The following is a 23,246-nucleotide window of genomic DNA, read 5'->3' as shown; positions in this document are numbered from 1 at the left end:
TTCTCACTTATTGTACATCCCTTAGCAAGATGCCTTCTCCTTTGATCTCCATCTTCTTGGTAATTGTATTGCCTTTAGGAATCACTCATAAGCCTCCATGAATGACCTTGGAAAACTAGGCTTGTGGGAGACTCCATTAGATGAGAATATAAACCCTAATTTTCTAGAGAAAGAAAATATATTCCTTTTTCCTTCTACTAAAAATCACCCCTAAAATATACATATATCATGTATATTTATAGGCAACATAAAGGTAAAGAAAAGGAAACAACTAATCCTTCTCAATCTCTAATTCACATGTCTCAAATCTAATATGATTCCAATATCAAGTTGGGCTATGAGTGAGAATCCTTTGGGCTTATTATTTTATTGGCTACAATGAATTAATAATTGGCCCGATCCATGGACCCAATTCAATCAATTCATAAATTAATTTCTACTCCACTAAAAGAAATTAATTGAACTCTAATTAAATAATAAATAACCTCTAAGTCAATATTGCACTTTGACTCCTCTATGCATAATTAATTATCGGATAAATAAAGCCATCAATCCGACAACTTAATTAATATATTTATTTTGGTACCATTGATTATTTCTGGCTCGATCACAATAAAACATTTGTTTGACAAAAATAATAATTTAAATAAATAAATATATAATAAATCATTTTATCTAAAAACACATGAAGGCCTTTGAATTTACTTTGTGATCAACCATAATCAATACAAAATAAATACAAGTAGCAATAATACAAATATTGAAAATATAACCCTCTAACTATTAATTACATAACTACCCAAAGTGTGGGTCTAAGGATCCCGAAGAATCCGCCGAACAAATCAAAGTAATTATTAATTAATAAAAGAGTCTATAATTTTCTCATGCTTAAGAGTCAAATGCCATGACGGTGATAGGGAGCAATTGCATACGACGGCTCTCGCAATATATCTCAACCTAACGCGGATCCAGTTCAAGTCTTAATTAATTATAAGTCCATCCATAATTACCGACTATGAACCATTTATGATTACCATTTATATTCATGTATTGATCGCCATCACATACATATATAAATATCTCTCGTAATCAAATGGACACTATCAATTCCAAAATAAATTGAAACATAATACATTGAATCCACCAATTATATAAATCACAAATATTTCAGATATGTCAGGAACATATGTCACTTTAATCCAAATATGAATTTGCTATGCCAGGGCATATAAATCCCAACACTTCTGTGAAGTAATCTTTTCCTACTGAATTCATTATTGAATCTTAGCTTAAATTAACATTTAAAATCTCAGAGAACCTCTTTCATTCTTTGGTCTCGAGTACCCTCTCACACAGCAGCTAAAATGTAGCCCAAAGGGCCTATTTCTGTGCACACTCACTGCAAGAATTATAACAGCATATATATACTATGAATTTTACAGCCCTAATATGGATAAGTGTGAGATACTAACCACCAATAATTTGATGGGAAATATTCAGATAGTAAATGCTATGAATGGACAAGAATACCCCTGTACAACCCTAGCTTGACACAAACAAAACACCTTTTCTGCAGCCCTCAACAGTCATTATACAATGCTGATACATACAGCTAAGAATTGTATTTATGTCACTATCCACTCTCTAGGACCACTATACACGTGGCATAATATTATGAGTCCATCATTACACCAAAGATATTCATGAAATACCATAAATACCCTTACATTAGACTTATAATTGCAGCACCTGTCTGTGTATATAAGCCAGAATATGACAACTATAGTGTATTACTGCACCAAAAAAGGTGTAACACATCCACACACATAAGTGTAATGTGTGATACCAATATAGAGAATAACCACAAACCCTTTTGATCATTTGACATTAAAAGGGAAAACCTCACTTAGAACCAACAATCTCCCCCTTTTGCCTTTAATGTCAAAACCCCTGGAATTCTCCCCCTTTTTGATATTGAAGTCAAATGGGTTAAGGGATTAACATTGAGAGTAGAATACACATGAGTGAAGAACATAAGTAACACATCAAAATATCTTCTTTGTGTAGAAATATAGGCTTTTCAATGGTATATATAGAGTTCAAATAATATCATGGAGATACTCAGTTGATGAGCTTGATGGTACTGAGCAACATGTCAAGAAATGAGGATTACTTTAACTTCAAGAGGAGTGGTGTGTTGTCGTACCGATACACCAAATTGTGTGTAGTGTGGCCAAGTTTAAATTTATAGAATGTCACTACTACTTCTAACTATAAATATAGCTAGGGTGAGTAGGGATCGTCCCAAGGGAAATAGAGTGTATTTAGCTTAGAAATCAATGTTGGATTAGTAGGTCGAGTGATGAAAGATGATTTGATTAGTTAATTAAACTAAAATGTCAACTAAATGGATGTGAAGTAAAGCAATTGAAGTAGAGTAAAATGTAGAGAATATAAGAGAGGGATCTTGGGACTTAGAGGTCACCACCAAACATCACCTTCCTAGACACTTAAAGTATAATGTATAAGGGGGATTATATGTTGCAATACTAGTGTGTGTCATTAATTGAATCAATAAGCATGGATGGCTAAATAAGTATACATTGTCTAGCCAAACTAGTGAATAGCACAATATATCAAGTTAAGCCATTATTCCTTCGTTTAAGTCCACAATCAATATACATCATCAAATTAGAGAAATATACTATTTGCATTCATAAGTATGGAACATCAAACAACAAGCATGGATTGTCCTCCCATCTAAGAAAGTAAGGCAACTACACTACAACTAAGCTAGGGATATGAAAATTAAACTAATTAAACTAAGGAAGATGCATAATCTATCAAGAAATAAGTATGAACCATCAAACAAACCACAAGAATATTCCATTTAAGGACCATGCCTTGACCACCACTAGATTCATAGCATCAACACACATAAACATGCATAAATATCACAAAACCTAGAGATAAACACATGAACATCTCTTCTAGCATACATAGACATATGAATAGAATGAAATGATCAATTAGAGGTATTAGACTACATAAATCATTGTAGAAACAAGATTCATATATAAATCAAATGTCAAGACAAGAGTTACAACACAAATCCCCTCAAATTACAAAATATCAAAGTCTAGGAGGCATGCTTAGAGCTATCTCTAGCCCCAAGAGAATAGTTTAGCCACTCATTGATGTAGTCATCCAACCCTCAAGAGCTATCTCCGTGGTAGAAATGATCTTCTTCTCCTTGATGAAAATCCTAGATGAGTGGAAGAACTCCCAAATGGTGTGTGTCTCTCTAATCTCTAGACTCGTCCAACCTCTCTTGTGTGTATGGTTCCTTTCTCTCTAGGATTATATATGTATAAAATGGCCCAAAATCCTTATATAGGTAGCTTAAGTGTCACACCCAATGCTTAGACCTCGTGCACTAGGACCTCCAAATGATTGTACCACGAGCACACCTTTTAATTGGCTGGAACTATGACGATCCTGGTTTTTAGGCCAGCGTGTCCTGTGATGAACTGAAGACTAACCCGATAACGGATTCGATATGCGGAAGCGAAAATAGAAAACAAGACTCTAAGAAGTCAAAGTGACCTTCCATGAGGTCGTGGAACTCAACAAGAACTGATGCGGAAGCAAAAGATTGAAAATATGACAATTAAGCCCCCAAGGGCAAAATAGTCATTTTAAAAATTGTAGATTCGGGTGCCACCGAGCACACCGCTAGAAGGACAACGAAAAACTAATCAAGATGGACTCAAGAATTGCATGATTCGGAGTCCGGACGAAGGAGAAAGGCATGACGAAGAAAAACGAGCACTTAAGCCAAAAAGGGTAAACTGGTAATTATTCAGGAAGAATCAGGTGCAACCGAGTACACTGTTGGAAAGACAATGAAAAATTAGTCGAGTTCAAAAAAAAATTCACTTGAATTGGAATCGGACGAAGGAGAAAAGCCCAAAATAAGAATTGACGTCGCGGCGGCCCGACGAGGGGCCACGACAGCCCCATGCGCATGCCCATGCGCGCGCCAATGCAAGCCGGGTGCACGCTGGTGTATACATGGCTGGCAGCAGCAGCCTATAAAGCTGTTGTGGGTTTGTTTTTTAGAAAAATCCAGAACAGAGGCTAAATTTGGAGGCCTAGATGAACTTTTTCGAAAAAATACAAAGAAGAAAACCTCCTCAAAATTGAGTTTTCTTCGTGACATGCAAAAGAATTTTAAAAAAAACGCAATGTAAAATGCCCAAAATGCCCTCCCAAGAAATCTGGTCCAGAGGGTCAAAAAAGCTGCTAAATAGAAAACTGAAAGCTGAACTTTACGATCGATTTCCAGCACCAAGACGACATTTTCTGGAAAAACACGAAATAGAAACCCCCCCCCCCCCCCCCAAAATCACGTTTTCTATTCAACCATGTTGAAAAAAGAAAATAAAACCACCGTAAAAAGTCTATAATGCCCCTAGATCAGAATATGCAAAAAAAAGTGCGAAATGAATTCACAAGAGGCTCAAAACACAAACGATAAGGTTTTTCCCGGAAACAACTATGCACGCAAACGTAACTTACCTATTTGGACGTGCTACAATGGTCCATGACTTAAAAATACCACCGATGCAAAATGCGACCCCCCAACGGGCAAAAAGGCAAAAATGGAACTTGGAATGAAAACTCGGAATCTAAAAATATAAAACGGGATCAAATGACTGTTTGGCCCTAGGCCACACTTCAAACATGATTTATAAGAACCCATGAAAGAATGAAAACGGAATTCCCACACCCGATGCAACCATGGTGAAGCAATGACTTGCGATTTTTCAAGATTTTCACAATATTTCATGAAGTTAAAAAGTACATAGAATACAATATAATGGTCATTGGCCTCCGGCCTCATCTCATACATATCAAATACATTGAAAGGAGTATACTTAAGTACACATTACATACATGGAATCAAATATAAATATTTTGACATATAAGTCTTCAAAATGACATTTCATGCTAACATTTGCATGAAATGGAAACTTGAAAGCTACACGACATCCAAGGAATGCTAGGCGTCACGAACCAAGTCTTCGTACTTAAAATATGCCCCAGTATCGTAGGGGTGAGTAACATAAAGCTACTCGTAGGAGATGAGCATGCATCGACCTAGCATTTTACAAATTTATCACCTTAAGGTGAAACATGTTAAAGGGGCTCATGCCACCTAACGTCTATGTCTAAATGAGACTCGGGGAGAATCCTAGGCTACCTTAGAGTCTAAGCAACAAGAATCATGATATACATACGTGTATGAAACGAATCATGGTTGGGATAATCTAAGAACACAACAAGAAGAATGCTTGAGCATAGATTAACATGAATTGCATTTTCAATACAATTGAACTAGGTCTACAGTAATCCATATAACATGATAAAAGCATATTTGAATACAAGTTAACAAGAATCACATTATCCATGCAATTCAACAACAAAAGAGCATGTTATACAATGCAATAAGGTATAAGTTCTCAAAGCCATCAACTTAAAATCTAAAGCACAAAATAACAGTGGTGGTTCATGCCACCTAACGTCTAAGTTCTAAATGAATCAATAGGATCAATCCTAAGCTATGTTAGAACATCAAAACACAATTTTCAATATCGATGTAATTTAACCAATATTAGGACTTCCATTACAACGCATAAAGCACAATTTCGCAAAGTTAACATCATGTAACTTAAAATGGAACGACAAATAAGGAACAACAAGTTACAACATCATCTAGTTATCAACTTGAAAATGAAATGCGAAGTCAAACAAAGTGGATACTCGGACGTCACGTCGGATCATACCGACAACATAGTTACTTTAGGGTTACTAGCCCATGGGTAACCTCCCTATGTGCGCACTAGACTATATAGAGGGACTATCCCCCGTACTAGAACCACATCCTAGCCATAGTCAAACAACGACATCCCCAAGTTTCCAAAATCACTTCTAAAACACAACTAGATCATGGAGCAAATTGATAGAATTTAAACAGATAAACACAATTAAATTCTATAGATTCTGATTCAATTCTAATTAACCTCAATTTAATACATGTTAAAGGACATGGCAAGATCATCACCTATATCCATTCTAAAACTCAATTAGGTTGGTAGAACAACAAAGTAGAACTTTAATTAAATCATGCTAATTTAAATCCCAAGGTTCTAAAATAACTTCTAATAGTCCCAAATTAATATATACTAGTAAACAAGTTATGGCCAATACAAATATCAAGTTAAAACCTTAATTAAGCTAATAGGACCACAAAATAGATTTTAATTAATTCTTTCAATTAAAATCTCTTGATTTTCAAACTTAACCAAATGCTCTCAAATTAACCTATGTTGGAAAACATGCCAAGAACTAATGTAATATCACATTACAAGTTTATTTCATTCAATTTAAGACTATGTGAATTAAACTTTCACTAAAGTTAAATATAAATTAAAAATTGCAATTCTCATGCAATTAATCCTAATTTAATATATGTGAACAACTATACCTAAGCTTAATTTTCTAGCATGCCACAATATAATTCCAAGTTGTATATCACCATGAGGATTAAATCTTAAACATGGAATTTAATTAAATAAAAGGTTTCAAAACCTAACCGAATATTCTAAATCAAATATATGTGAAACTATATGGCATGTAAATCAAGAATATCAAGTCAGAATTTAAATACTGTGAATAGTGCACTCGGGGCAATTTAATTAATCAAATTAATTAACAATTACTAATTTTCAAAACACCTCCAATCACTTTCAAATTCAACTATGTTGGAGAGAATGCTAAGGCCTAATTTAATATGCTAACACATATTGATTTTAAGCTAGTTAAGGCCAAGTGAATTAATCTTTCACCTAAGATAAATATTAAATAAAATCTTTAATACTTATTCAAATGTTCCAATTTTAATACACAACAATGAGCATATCGAGGGGAAATATAAAATCATGCTACATGTTTAAACCAAGTCATGAGCAACCGGAAAAATTAGATCCCGTACAAGAAAAATAAATAATAAAATCTCTAGATTTTATATTTAATCATGCAAACAAGTAGTATAAGCATCACAAACATGCTATATAACAAGAATTTAAACCTAGAACATCTCCTACCTCAATTTGAGATGAAAATCCCAAAGGCCCACCAAAATGGAACGGCTCCGAATCTGACGAAACTACTAGGTTTTGTCGGGGACAACGCCGTGAACATAACCCCCATGAAAAGCCCCATCAAAATCATAACTTGACCTCAAAACCAAACTCAAGAAATGGTCAAAACTGAATTCTAATAAGGGGGAAAGGTAGAGCACGGTGAGGGGAACAACAAACGTTAAGGCCGAAGACTTTCCATCATGGAAAAGTGAACCAAAAGAGGAGAGAGAAGATGGAAGCACCCCTTGGGCTGCCATGGGAGCTCCAGGTCATGCATGAAGAGGGGAGAAGATGAAAAATGAAATATCTCACCCCCCTTTTATAGAGATCCCAAAAAGTGCCCCGAACGGGCCCCGCCGGGTCTGAAAAAGTAAAATTTGAGCAGACGCACTCAAATGGCAAAACTTTGTGAACAAAAAAGATTCAAAATGATAAAATATGAACAACGGAAGAAACGGCATCGAAAACCGAGTCCGAAGCAGAAAGTTATGCCCAAAATAAGTTTGACGCAAACTAGGGCCAAAAACCCTGAAACTGGAAAATATCGACCAGGAGGAAATTCCAAGAGTACAAAACTCGAGGAAATGTGAAAATGAATCCTGTACAAGGATCCAGACTCAAAACAAGACATTTTGCAATAACTTTCATCAATTGCACAATGGCCCCTCCAAAAAGTGAAAACTACACTTATAACCCAGAATGAAAATATCTTCCTAAAATATTTTCTTAAAAACCCCTAAAATAAAATATCTTCGAAAGATATTTACAAAAAACACCCCAAGAAAAGAAAATAATTTCAAAGAACTTTGCATCCATGCCCCTATGGACACCGGGAGCAACCAGAGTACTTTCTTGCAAAAGTAAATATACGTATTTCGTGGAAACCACTCAAGATGGAGATACATGAAGTCAAAAACCAACTCTAAACACAAGAAGTGTGGTTACACCAACAAAGTGTCAAACGGGGAAAAGACAAAATAGGGAAAAGGACGAAATAACGCATAGTGTCGAAAAATGAAAATTGTAAAAATGACTCGGTCCTCAAAGGAAGTTGTCAATCCACGGAAAAGAGTCTCAGGAACCAATTCCGAGCACTTGAGATGACACTAAGCGACACGAAACAGAGCTCAGAAAAGAAAATTAAACGAAAAAAATTCATTTGTAAAATTTCAGGAAAAATGAAAGGAAGGCAAATGACTGGGTCGTTACAGGAACTCTATTTTTCTCGCACTTCAGGAGGTTCGATCGATCACAATGGTGGTCAAATCGATCGAACTATGGCGGCACCTTTTTGAAATAATGACAAATCTGAGATATTTTCAGGATATTTTGGGAAAAGGACAAAAGTGGTAGGTGGGGATAAGATCAATGATGTCCGATCAATCGAAGTAATGTTGGATCGATTGAAGATGGAAATTTCCGGAGGATAAGGACAAGAGGCTCGATCTATCTTGGCATGGTTAGATCGATCACTGTGAGATCGATCTGAGCTTGGTCTGATCGATTGAAGATTGTTGTTTTCCACCACTTTGCTCTTTTCTTCCACTAAGCTTGAGATTACATCTTTTATGCCTAATTTAGCTGAATTGACTTATTTTGGGGAAAAGTGCCTGAAAAGGGAAATAACATGAAATTAGAAAAATAAGATAGGATAAGGTCCTAGAATGATTAAGCTTAAGGGGTTTAAATGCACACTTTTCAATGCTTATCAAAGAGTAAACTGTCTATCTTCATATAACACATGCTTAAGAGAAAATAATAGCAGAGGTGGTAATATGTAGAAAATTCAGTAGGTAGACCAAGCTTGTAATACTTTAAGATCCATTCAACTTCTGAACTTTAATATACTTATTGGTTTCAAGGAAAACACATTAATTTTTATTGAATTATGAGTTGACCAAGATTACCATAGACATGGTTCTACAAACCTCATAAGCTCATATCACCAAAAATCATTACACAGCTGAAGAAATTTAGAAATTTGATTGGGACAATCTTCAACATTGAGTCTGCACAGTTGTTGTTCAACTGGGGCAAAAATGCGAATCCACAACAATATTGAAATAGAACCTTGCACCATTACTTCAACATAAGCTGAATAATCATACTCTAGTGAGGATTAAATATAGAGAATCAAGAATGAAGAGATAGACATACTCAAGATGGTATTCATAAGAATTCTGCAAAATTACTGTTCATATAAACACACATGGAAATCCACAGCAACATAGACCAAAATTCAGTTCCATTACTCATGTATCAGCTGTATAATCATGCTTAGATAGTAATCTCAGTGTACAACATGTTTCCAACATGATGAGCAAATATTCAAGTCTACAAATGAGCCACTATAAGCAATCAAAAATTTTCAGATACCAAAAATCATTGCACTGAGAATATAAGATAAATCCTATTTTCAGCAATTGTAGGGTATCAAAATAGATGTGTTTCAGCCTTTGTGTTATGAGAAAACCTTGTCTTTGAGTGGAGGTGGTCTTAAGCCTTTAACCAAAAACTATCATAACAATAAAAGCTGAGTAGCTATATTATTAAGAATGAAAAGCTAAGAATCTGAGTGAAAATCAAAATAATTATCTTCAAAGAACTTGAGATTGTACTTCAATATTTCTGGTCTTTCTTCATCTAAATAATGGACTAGTTTGTCTCTGGGAGTTGGAGGTTTTGAAAAGATTTGAAGATGGTATTTAACAAATGAAAAAGATCTTTTTATTCTTGAATCTTCTTTGGAGGAGGATTGATTATAGACTTCTGTCCTTAATATCAAGTGACTTGAGCCCTTATCTTCATATTCAATAGACCAGTGTATTTCACATTTGTTCATTACTAGAATTAATGGGACTCTGGAATGATTCAGTGAAAGAGTAGTGAGGTAGTGGTTGTTATACCTCAAGAAGGTATGTGGTTAATAGTAGCTCTGTGAGTATGTTTGAAAGATCTTCTGAGAATGACATTCTTCAAACCATCTTGATTTGACACACTTGAAGGAATTTATCAAGGAAATCGTGAATACCACGTTAGAAACTTAGTCAAGTTCAAAGAATCATTGAATAGGTTTTAATTAATCCTTTTAATTAAAAACCCTAGATTTTGGAATTCATCCAAATACTCTCAAGTTAATGTATAACACACAACATGTCAAGACTTGATTTGAAAACACGAAACAGGTGAATTACATGCAAAACACGATCATGTGTATTAAACTTTAATACTAGAAAAATAATAATTGAAAGGTTTCAAAACCTAATCAAATATTCTAGATTTAATATATGTGAAGCTACATGGCATGTACATCATGAATATCAAGTCAAAAATTGAATGGAGTGAATAGTACACTCGGGGCAAATTAATTAATCAATTAATTAAATATTCTCTAGATTTTTAAACAACTCCGATTACTCCCAATTTAATATATGTGGATGAGCATGCTAGTGTCTAATATAATATGCTAACACATATTGATTTCAAGCTAATTAAGGCCATGTGAATTAATCTTTCACTTAAGATAAATATTAAATAAAAGCTTTAATACTTGTTCAAATGTTCCCATTTTTATACACGACAATGAGCATATCATGGAGTAATATAATATCATGCTTCATGTTTAAACCAAGTCACGAGCAACCGGGAAAATTAGATCCCCGTACAAGAAAAATAAATAATAAAATGTCTAGATTTTATATTTAAGCATGTAATCATGTTGTACAAGCATCAATATCATGCTATATAATAAGAATTAAACCTAGAACATCCCCTACCTCGATTTGAGATGAAAACCTCAAAGGCCCACCGAAATAAAAATGTTCCGAATTCGACGATACCGAGAGGTTTTGTCGGGGAAAACACCGTGAACAAGAATCCGCAAGAAGCCCCATGAAAATCTCAACTTGACTCCAAACCTGAACTCAAAAAAATCATCGAAAATGGATTCTAATAAGGGCAAAAGGTGCGCAGCGTCAAGACAAGCATTAAACATTAAGGCCGAAGAGATTTCACTTAGGAAATCAAGTGGAGGAGAAGGTCAAAGGGTGGCAGCCAAGGAGCTTCCATGGCTGCCGGCCAAAAGGTGGGGAAGAAAAGTGAAAATCTGATTTTTCACTTTAGGGCATCCTATTTATAGTTAGTCTCAAAAACTGCCCCGAAAGGGCCCCGCCGGGTCTGGAAAAGTGGATTTTGAGCAGACGCACTCAAACGGCAAAACTCCATAAACAAAAAAGATTTAAAATGAGAAAATATGAACAATGAAAAAAACGGCGTCAAAAACTGAGTCCCGAGCAGAAAGTTATGCCCCGAACAAGTTCGGCGGCAACTGGGTCCAGAAACTCTGAAACTGGAGAAAAACGACCAGAACGGAATTCTATGAATTTACAAGTCAACGAAAAGTGAAAATGAATCCCGTACGAGGATCCAGGCTCCAGACGAGATATTTAGTAATAACTTTCGTTAATTGAACAATGACCCCTATAAAAAGGGTTAACTGCAAAACTGCCTCTGAATGAAAATATTTTCATAGATACCCCTGAAATAAAATATCTTCAAAAGATATTTATAAAAAAACACCCCAAGAAATGAAAAAGATTCTAAAGAATTGTGCATCCATGCCCCTATAGGTACCGGGAGCAACCAGAGTACTTTCTTGCAAAAGTAAAGATACGTATTTCGAGAAAACCACTTAAGATGAAGGCACGTGAAGTCAAAAACCAACTCCGAGCATGAGAAGTGAGGTTGTGCCAAAAACTGACAAACGAAGATAAGACAGAATAAGGAAAAGGACGAAATAGCGCATAGTGTCGAAAAAAGAAAAATGTGAAAATGACTCGGTCCTCAAAGGAAGTTGTCAAGCCACGGAAAAGAGCCTCAGGAACCAATTCCGAGCACTCGAGATGACACTAAGCTACACGAAACAGAGCTCAGAAAAGAAAATTAAGCGAAAAAATTTCATTTGTAAAATTTCAAGAAAAAGGAAAGGAAGGCAAATGACTGGGTCGTTACAGTATTACTCTCTCTCACTGAAGCCATTGGGATGCACCTGATGGAGTCAATTACAGACAGATATATCAATACGCAAATATGACATCCATAAATAAAGTATGCATAAAAGAGAAATAAAGTATAATACAATACATCCAGTGTCTCGGCCAACAGACTGGCCGCAAATATATAATGGTAGTAAAAATATGACAGATATCACAGATATATAAGAGGAGAAGAAGATATGGAAATCATAAAGAGTAGGTAGGACGAGCAGGGCGTGCTCCACGGATGTCTCTAGATAGATCACGTAATGCAGCTATGACATCCGTGCGGAGTGAAGCAATATCAGCCCAGATGGAAACCATGCCATCCTCCAGAGTCTGAAGATGCTCTCCGAAGTTGGGTATCTGAACTGGAGCCTCAGGTGCTGCTGAAGCGGGAGAATGATGATCCTGAGCCTGCTCCTCATCATGACTGGGTGACCCAGCCGGAGAGTGATGCTCCGGGTCCTCTACGGGCTACTCTAAGTCAATATCCATATGCATGGCAGGCGGATCGACTGGTATATCGTCTGCCGCCTGCTCTACAGCTGCCTCTATAGCATCTTCCTGTAGACTCTTTATAAGAGCCTGGTAGCTCTTATCCCAATCCTTCTTCTTAAATGAGCAAGCCCCAGACTCAGTACGCTCCCGTGGCTGGAAGGGATAGCGCTGGTCTCTCAGAATCTATGTGATGAGATGGCCGAATGGGAGATACTTAGCCAGTTTGGGCTTGGCCTTGCTGATATGGTCAACATACTGCTTCATCATAACGCTCCAGGTGAGCGCAGAAATGGATATCCAGTGCCCTGTATAGAAGGTATACAAAGCTGTCAGAAAGTCGTCGCGCCTCTATATCTTGTGGTCGACTATAAAAACATTTTGGTATAGCACTGAATCGAAGAAACACAGGTCGTCTGGCAGATAAGTTCGGGTGGCAAAAGTTTTGCCACTGGCATAGTGACCTGTGAGTACAACGGCCATGTCTGCATAAGGGCCTCCATAGAGTAGGATAGGTATCCTAGAAATCGGGAGGGCAGACGTACAGACAACGGCAAGATCTGGAAAGAGTGTCCACCGTGATACTGATAGGGTGACTGTCAATGGTAGTCAGCAGCTTCGCCAGGTTACTCGGGGCAGGTTGGAGGTTATGGAAGAACATCCGGACCAAGCTCGGGTATACTGGGTATGTAACAGGGGCAAGTATGGCTGAGATGCCCCTCCAATCTATATTGTCATATGCTGCTCTGGTAAGAATAGACCGGGAGAAGTAGTCTATGTCGAAGACCGACTCATACGCCACTCGAAGGCGTGAGTATCTCAGCAATGGCTGGTCTAAGGCCTGGGCTGGCTGAGCTGGTGGTGGTGATGGAGATGGTATGTGCTCAGCCTCAGCATCAGCCTATGAAGAAGATGCCTCAGCCAAAGGCTGTAGTTAACTATCAGATGGAGACTGAGGTAGAGTGGGCTCTGCTGGCTCCTCCTAAATATGAGAGGGCTCTGGCTCGGACTCGTGAATGGGGTCCTGGGTGTGAGATGGACCTGCCTCGCTGTCCAATCTCCGTCTGGCCCTGCAGTGATAATGTCCATGAGCAATAGTTTTTACCCTAGCCACGGCCTGTAAAATAAAAGGAACACTTGCAAAAAGGAAGTTAGTGCCGGTATAAAGAATTAAAGCACAGTTGATAGAATCATGTATGTTAAATAAAATAGACAAAACAAAAAAGAAACACGAATCTATGCAAGTGACAAGGAATGAGTGACATGATATGAAGCACGCTAGACAGTATAAGTATGGAATGCATCCAATATGGAAAACACAGGCATTGGACATGTATGAGATAGCATGAAACACAAGAGATGGTGTGTAAAATGTGTGATGCAAATCTGTGAAGTTCGATCGATCACAAAAATGTGAGATCGATTCAAATTCGATCGATCGGGAATAAGTGAGATTGATCTGTTATAGATCAATCTGAGAAAAAGTTCGATCGATCGAACTGTGAAGTGAAACTCAAAAAGTCACAGATCTGTGACGTGGATGGCACGGGGCCTCACAAACAAGCTTGGTCACTTTCCATGTTTGGTCACTTTCCATGGCTCGTGACCCCCAAAATTAAGAATTAAAATAAAGAAAAAACCTATATATAGATATATATACACATATATACATAGCTTCAAAGCTTCATCAATGGCAAGATTTATCATCAAGACATTAAATATCTAACATAGAAGGCATAGATTCATGAAGAATAAGCTTGAAATCGAAAGAGGGGCTTCAAATCTTACCTCAACCAAGAGATGAGATGAGATGAAGATGAAATCGAGATCTGGGATGAGGGAGAGAGATTCGAGATGAGGTGGACTCGCCGGAGGGTTCACCGGAGGTGGGGAAGTGAGTTACAGCGGTGAGGGACAAAGGAGAGGGTGTTAGATCAATCTGTGGTAATCGATCTAACAACCCTAGATTTGATTTTTAAAAACATTTCGTTACCAGTTCGATCAATTGAACTGAAATCTCAGATCAATCGAACTGTTATCGATCTCTCCTCACTAAAAGACAAATTTTTTTGAAGATTTTGAAATTTTTTTTTTTTTTTTTGAATAAACAAAATAAAATATTTATTATTTTAAATTTAAAATTCAAAAAAAAAAAAAAAAATCAAACTTAAAACAGTAAATCAAATAATAGAGATCGATCTTTTCAAGATTGATCGAAGAATAACTCTGATCGATCAAACATGCAATAAGCTGCAGATATGTTCGATCGATGGGACAGAGAGCCTTTTGATGCAGGTTGGATGCAAGTTCAAAAATTTTCTAAGTGTTGAGACTGCAGATCGATCCAAGATGAAATTAGATCGATCGAAGAACTAAAGATTGATCTAGGAACAAGTTCGAACGATGGGACAGAGAGCTGAAATATACAGGTTTTCTTTGAACGATTGGACAGAAAGGTGATTGGATGTAGGTGGATGCAGGTATGGAGTTCGATCAATCGAACCTCCTTGGAGATCGATCGAACTTACGCAAAATGCTCAGTTTCAACATGAAAGTGCATGTAATCCTAATCACAGTTCTTAGCAATGCATATGAACCTAAAGCAAATATCTAGACTTCGCAAGAAATGAAATTTAAAATAGAAATGAGGGAGGAATAGGGTTATGACATCCTACGAAATGTATTAGTCTTTAATGTCTCTAGCAAGACGTTGGGCTCTTTTAGCCTAGATCAAACATCTTGTAGTGCATCCCCACCTTAATGGGGTGATAAATGTTTTGAACTCCAGCCAACAAATGGTTCTCTAGAGAACTTGTTAGATTAGGCTCAAAAGAAATTTTTGGTTCTTGGTCAACAAGATCCTTGGGCTTCCATGCTCTTTTAAAACAAGGTTTTGAAACAACTTTCTTGGAATTCAGGGTTGAAGATGGACTTTTTGGAATTTTGGTTTTATATAAAGACTCTATTCCTTCACATTCAAGGTTATGATATTTCTCTACAACATTCACTTCTTCATGCTTGTCAAATGAATTGGGGGTTGGATTGAAGATATTCAACTTCACCTTCATGTGGCCAAATGAGATCTTCATTATCCCCGTCCTACAATTAATGTTAGCATTCGCGGTTGCCAACAAAGGATGGCCAAGGATAACAGGAATTTGGCTCTTAGGGTTCTGGACCGGTTCTGTGTCAATGACAACGAAATCAACGGGGAAGAAGAATTTATCAATCTTAATCAATATGTCCTTAGTGATACCCCTAGGCTTTTTGATGGATCAGTTAGCAAGTTGTAAAACCACCGACGTCGGTTTCAAGTCTCCTAAGCCTAATTTGACATATACCGAGTATGGAAGAAGATTAACACTTGCTCCTAAGTCTAGAAGAGCCCAATTAATGATATGATCTCTAATGATGCATGAAGTGGTAGGTGAACCGGGGTCCTTAAACTTCGAAAGAGTGTTATACTGCAAAATTGAGCTTACTTGCTCAGTTAAGACCACTTTCCTAGGTGTTTGGCTTTTGTTCTTCCTCTTTTGGGTGCATAAGCCTTTCAAGAACTTGGCATAAGCCGAAATTTGCTTGATTGCATTCAAAAGTGGAAGATTGACTTTCACTTGCCTAAACACATCTATAATTTCATTTGTTTTGGCCTTTTTCTTGTCAATTGAAATGGATCCTTTTAAGGCATCCGAGAATGGAGCTCTTGGCTTAAAAACCTTTTTAGAAATTTTCTTTGAAGTCTCTTCAACACAAGAAGTTTTGAAACCATTTTGGAAATTTTTCTTTTCAAAATCACCTTTCAAATCACTTTTCAAGATATTCTCATTTGAAAGATCATGCATATGCAACGAAGGAGGAATAGGATGAGAAACGAGGCGGGTGTCAACTTGTGGTTGCACCGGTTCACTCTCTTCATTGGACATACCCACTTGGTTGTCCACAACCTTCCTACTTCTCAAGGTAGTCACTGCGTTGACATGCTCTATTGTGTGACCTATCGATAAGGAATGAGTTTCCACAACACATTGTTACTTTTGTGGGGTATTCAGAGGCATTTTCCCTTTCTCTCTAGCATTTAAAGTACGAGCTATTTACCCTACTTGGGTTTCTAGCTTAGCAATGGATTGAGAATGAGAGTGAAGTAATTGAGTGTTCGCCTCTAAAGTGCCTACAATGGTCAAAACTTTCTCTTCAAAAGCGGGACTCCTAGCATTTCCTTGAAAATATGATGGTTGATTAGGAAAATGAGAATTAGAAAATTGATTTCCTTGTGATTGAAATGATGATCTAAAACCTTGGGAACCTTGGTTTTGCATTGGAGGTGGAACATACTTCCCTTGGAAACCACCTTGGGGAGGGTTTAAGCCTTCCCCTTGGTTTCTCCAAGAGAAATTCGGGTGATTCCTCCAACTAGGATTGTAATGATTGCCATAAGGATTGTTCCCTTGATTAACAAAAGCTGCATTGACTTGTTCATGATGCTCACTTTGCACATGTCCATGGGGACAATTGGAAGTAGAATGTAAAACACTTGAACAAGTCATACATGTCTCATTGGATGTATGATGGAAATGGTTAGGGACGGAAGATACTTGATTTGTCGAGTTTTGGTTCATCAAGAATTGATCAAACCTTTGAGATAACGATTTCATCTCGGCGGCTATTTCATTGGAATGTTAACTTGATGTAAGCCAACACTCTTCTTTCCACTTGAATTCCTACCATTCTTGGAAGATAAAGTTCGATGTAAAGAATTTTCACTCATGCTCTCATAAAGACACCACACGTCATCCTCATGCCTATCAATATAAGAGCCACCCGTGGAAGCATCAACCATGCCCTTATAATTGTCTAATAAGCTCTTAAAGAAATATTGAACTAATTACCATTTGGGCATGTCATGATGTGGAAACTTCCTAAGTAATTCATTGAATCTTTCTCATGCCTCATAGAATGTTTCCCCATCCCCGTGTGAAAACTCTTGAATTGAGGTTCTCATAGCATTAGTCTTAGAAACTGGATAGTACTTCTTCAAGAACTCTTGTTTCATTTCTACCCAAGAAGTTATTGAAAAAGGCCTAAGATTGTTAAACCAATATTTTGCCTTGTCTTTAAGGGTGAATGGAAAAAGTTTAAGCCTTAAGACCTCTTCCGGCATGTCCGTGTATCTCATGGTGGAACATCCTTCAATAAACTCATCCAAATGCTTGTAAGGTTCTTCACTTGGAAGTCCATGATAGTTAGGAAGCATTTGAATGGTTTATGGTTTGATCTCATGGTGGCGTGCTCTAAATGGTGGCAATTGAATACATATGGGTGCATTGTATTCATTAGGCACATAGTGATCTCTTAAAGTAAGAGGAGGATTAGCAATTGAAGGTGCAACATGGGCACCTTGATTTCCTTGAATGATAGGAGGTGGTGGAGCATAGATTGGCCTTGGCATTCCCAATGGAACTTGGCCTTGTTGTTGTGGTGGGTGAACGAATAGCCTCGGCATGCCTAATGGTACTTGCATGTTATCATGATGCATATTTGGGTGGAGGATGCCTTGTTGGTCTATGTGACCAAGGTCCCCCACATGGTCCTCATTATGTCCTTCCATTGATAAAATGGATTGACTAGAACTTCCTCTTCCCCTAGGGTTTTGAACAACGGATTCAAGATGAAAATTTTGAGGGACAAGAGTAGGTTTCAATGATCTACAACCATGCATGCACAACGAAACACAACAAGCAACAAGTAACGAACAATCACTTCACCTTCGCAACAAATCAACAATCAACAAACTTCCTCCACACACAATGATCCCATACTCCCATGCTATCAACAATATGCAAAGAAAAGTAAATTGCCTCCACATGGGCTCACGATTTATCTAAGAATTGAAATACAAGCCTCCACGCGGGCCAATGATTTAACTAGAGATTGAGTTAAGAAAGAGCTCACAAAGGGTCCTTTAGCACTTCAATTCAATTTTTAATTTTAGCCTTGCAAAATTTTTTTGATTTTAGCTTTTTCCTTGCTTTTGCTTAGCTCCTTGCTTGAAATGCACCTTTGCTCACCTTCTAGCTCAATGCACCTAGTCAAACAAGAACCAACACAATAAGTAACCAAAATGAAAATAAAGTAGAAACACGATCAAAAGAGTACTAATTCCTAATTGATCCCACAAATACGATGTTACCTTCAATCAATCCCCGGCAACGGCGCTAAAAACTTGGTGGTTCAAGGGTCACACCCCAAATCCAAAGTTTGTGCACTAAAAGATAGTGGTGTAGGGCTATGATGAATGTAGCCAAGTTTTACATTTATAAATTGCCACTTCTACCTTTCACTAAAAATATAGTTAAGGCGAGTGTGACGACCCTGGATTTTTCAACCCAGTGTGTCTTGTGATGACCCGAAACGGATCCAAAATGCGGAAGCAAAAGAAGAAAGGTGACCTCTAGAGATGTACATCATCCCTAAGGCACCAAAATAACTCCACATGAAGCTATGGAACTCAAATGAGCCAAGCAATGAAGCAAGAATGCCAAATCCGAAGAAAAATGAACCAAGGGGTAAAATGGTCATTTCACACCAAAATGGGTGCCACCGTGCACACCATTGGAAAGACAACAAAAAATCAACAAGAATAGACTCAGGAATCGCATGATTCGGAGCCCGGACGACAAAAATATCAAGTTCTGAAGTTGAAGGAAGGGAAACCCTATCCCGGTTCGAACCAAAAATAGACACTACCTTAATAAAACTTAAATATTTTGAGTTATAAGAAGAATATGAAGCTCTAACTGGTACCATTGGAAATCTTATTTCGACGTGGTCAATTTAGACTCAAGAATGGACCAATTCAGAGTTAAAACGAAGAAGATATGATAGTTTGAAGTTGGAGGTGCAGTGCTGAACCAAGACACAAACACACACCACATGAACAGTACCTCGAGTGCTCGTGCAAGGGCTTCAAGCACTCAAATGGCACACGCCCAAGGGTCAAAACTCTCTACCCCATCTTTGAGCGCTCAAACCCCCCTTTGGAGCGCTCGAACTGCTGTAGGCTGCACTTGAAATGCAACCTTGAAATGCAATTTTGCGGACTTTTTGGGCCTTTTTTAAAAAAACACAAAGAAGAAACCCCCCTCAAAATCATGTTTTCTAGCCAACCATGCCAAAATAAAACTTTATTTTTTATGTGAAAATGCCAAAATGCCCTAATGCTCAGTTTAGGCTCAAAACAGCAAAAATGTAAGTTTGCACCAAACATGCATTTCACCCCAAATGCACTTCTAGGCTGAAACGAATATGCACGCAAATATAATAAGTGATTTTGAGTGCACGGGAATGGTCCGCGGCTCCCGAAAATGGTCAAGTCAAAATCCGACCCCCCAACGGCCAAAAAGGCGAAAATAAATTTGAAATTGAAATTTTGAAAACCAAAATTCACAAATGACCTTAAATTACCATTTGGCCCTTAGCCACACTTCAAACATGAATAATGAGACCCTATGAAAGAATGACAACAAATTTTCCACACCCGATGCAACCATGGCAAAACTATTACTTAACATTTCTTAATATATTCATAATATTTTATGGAGTCAAAAGTACGAAGGATACAAAATACAAGTCATAGGCCTCCGGCCTCATCTCACACATGTCAAATACATTGTAAAGAGTGTACTCATGTACACATTACATATATGAAATCAAATATATACATTTTGACATATAAGGCTACAAATGGCTTTTCAAGCCAACCTTTACAAGAAATGGAAATCTTCAAGTCCACTAATTATCCAAGCATGACGAGAATCGCAACCTTGATTCTTATACCTGAAATATGCCCCAGTAACTTTGGGGTGAGCAACATAAAGCTACTCGTAGGAAATGAGTATGCATCGACCTAATTTTTTACAATTTTATCACCTTAAGGTGAAACATGCTAAAGGGGCTCATGCCACCTAACATCTATGTCAAAGTGTGACCCAAGGAGCATCCTAAGCTACCTAAGATCATTTCTAGCACAAATCACATCATTCGTGCAATTCAAGTAACATGGGAGCATGCTATACAAGTAACAAGATGTAGATTCTCAAGGTCACTAACTTGAAATCTAAAATGCTAAAACAACTATAATGGATCAAGCCACCTAAAGTCTATGTTCCAAATGAATCTATAGGATCATTCTTAAACCACATTTGAACTTATAAGGTATAATGTACTTAACAAAATCAAAGTTCACAATGATTCACTAAAATCATAAAACATAGATGCGCTTAACAACATCAAAATGATTCACAAAAATCATAAAACATAGATGTACTTAACAACATCAAAATGATTCATTAAAATCATAAACATGGATGTACTTAACAACATCAAAATCACCAATAACCAAAACCACAAGTTATAATATAAACATGATTGTTAACTTGGAATTGAATGCGAAAACAAATAGTGGAAGACTTGGACATCTAAGCTTAGAATTCTGTCGAGACCTCGATGGTTATTTCGGGCACTAACCCGTAGGGAAGACCACCCTAAGTGCGCACTATCTTAATTGGGGAGAACTCATACCTCCCGCACTAGAGCCAAACTCTAGCCATGTCATTTGTAACAACAATGTCCCAAGACTGCAAAATAAACCAAATAAGTTCACAACTTATACATAATTTATATAATGCATGAAAACGCCTTCCACGCACAAGTAGGTTGAAACCATATAATCCATGCCTTAGAGTTTCAATTCTAAAATGGCATACATGATGTCAATTACAAAGTGTACAATTCATTACATATGGCATCAATATATTCCATAAAGAAAACATGTTCTCATGAACATAAATATAATAACAAAGTTGTCCAATGCTCAAAACACAATAAAGTGAATACATAACAAGTTTAAGTCCATGATTTGAATATAGAAACAACTTCTAAAATACCAATAGATCTATGGAGCCATTAGATAGAATTTAATTAAACAAGATAATCAAATTCTCTAGATATCAAATCAAATTCGAATAACCTCAAATTAATATATATTAAACAACATAGCATGCTTATTACATATATCAAATCAAAACTGTCAAATAAGCAAGATAGCATCATATAGAATTTAATTAATTTAAATTAATCAAATATCTAGATTTCAAAAGTTATTTAAATGATCCCAAATTAATATATATCAAGCACCAACTCATGGTCATACCATATCTCAAGCCTAAAATGGAATCCAAGTAAAAAATACAATTTACTAGAATTTAATCAAATTAAACCCATTTAATCTCTAGATTTGAAAACTCATCTAAATCATCCCGAATTAATATATATCAAAGATCAACTCATGGCCATGCCATTTACCAAGTCTAAAATGAGTTATAGACAAGATATGATAAATCACTAATTTCTCAAATTAACAAAAGACATGCATACAACTTATATAAGCACCAATAGCATGCAAGAAACAAAAATATAACCCTATAACATCCCCTACCTCACTAGAGAAGTGTCTCTCTAGAATCCAAGGTAAATTAACACAAAATGGTAAACCCTTCAAGTGTTATGTAGAGGAGGATGAAGGGAACAAAAAGTGTTCAAGCTTCATGGTCTAAGGTGAGTGGAAGGCCATCAAAAATCAAGGTCAAGGCCAAAGGTTTCAAGCTTCATCCATGGAGGCTAGGGTTTTTGGTGAGGAAGGAAATGAAATAATGTGAAAATGTGTGAGTGGAGGAATTAGAAATCCTCCACTCACTAGGTAATCCTACACCATAGTCAACACACACATCTATAGTCAATTACACAAAAACCCTTCTTTAAAACCATAATCCCAAAGTGGCCCAAAGGTATTTGCAAAACTAAATTGAGAGCCTACACTTGTCACCAATCCATGGCTCCTTCCTAGGCTTAATCCCACACCTACACTTGTCAACCATCCAAGCCAACAAGTGCACCAATCCTAAGCTAACAAGTGGGTGAATCCTCACCCTCCAAATGTCATCATCCAATGCATCAAAGTGTTTCCACCCAAATGTCAACAAGTGGACCAATGAGAAGGTGACACTTGTCACACTTTCCAAAAATTGTAAAAAGATCCTTTTTGAAAATAACTTCCAAATAAAATTGCAAAATGGTCCCTAAGACGAAAAATAATTACTTTACAATAATACACAAAAACCCTAAAAGTTAGGAAAATTACAAAAAGGTTATGCTTCTATACCCTTTACAAGAAAATTAAACACTTAGCATGCTTTTCTAGGAAAGTAAAAATACACATAGAATGGAATTTAAATATCGTGGATGCATACAAAACCGGAATCAAATCCGAGCATGAAAACCAAGGTTGTGCTAATAAAGTGACAACCGAGAAAAAGACGAAAATGTGAAAATGACTCGGTCCTCGAAGGAAGTCGTCAATCCATGGAAAAGAGTCTCGGAAACCATCCCCGAGCACTCAAGATGACACTAAGTGACGAGAAACCGAACTCAGAAAGGAAAAGATCAACAGAAA

At 37.0% G+C, this 23,246-nt stretch overlaps 1 pseudogene; it reads left to right on the top strand.

Moving 5' to 3' along the window:
* Nucleotides 1–17,634: 17,634 nt before the first annotated feature.
* Nucleotides 17,635–17,733, top strand: LOC132305812 (small nucleolar RNA R71; annotated as a pseudogene).
* The last annotated feature ends 5,513 nt before the right edge of the window (nt 17,734–23,246 follow it).

This window comes from Cornus florida, unplaced genomic scaffold (genome assembly GCF_030987335.1).
Source record: "Cornus florida cultivar Cherokee Brave unplaced genomic scaffold, ASM3098733v1 CherokeeBrave_3.0.0_Hap2_Chr04, whole genome shotgun sequence".
In the NCBI taxonomy this organism is placed as follows: Eukaryota; Viridiplantae; Streptophyta; class Magnoliopsida; order Cornales; family Cornaceae; genus Cornus; species Cornus florida.
The sequence above is the reverse complement of the archived record's forward strand: the minus strand, read 5'-3'. Positions and strand labels throughout refer to the sequence as shown.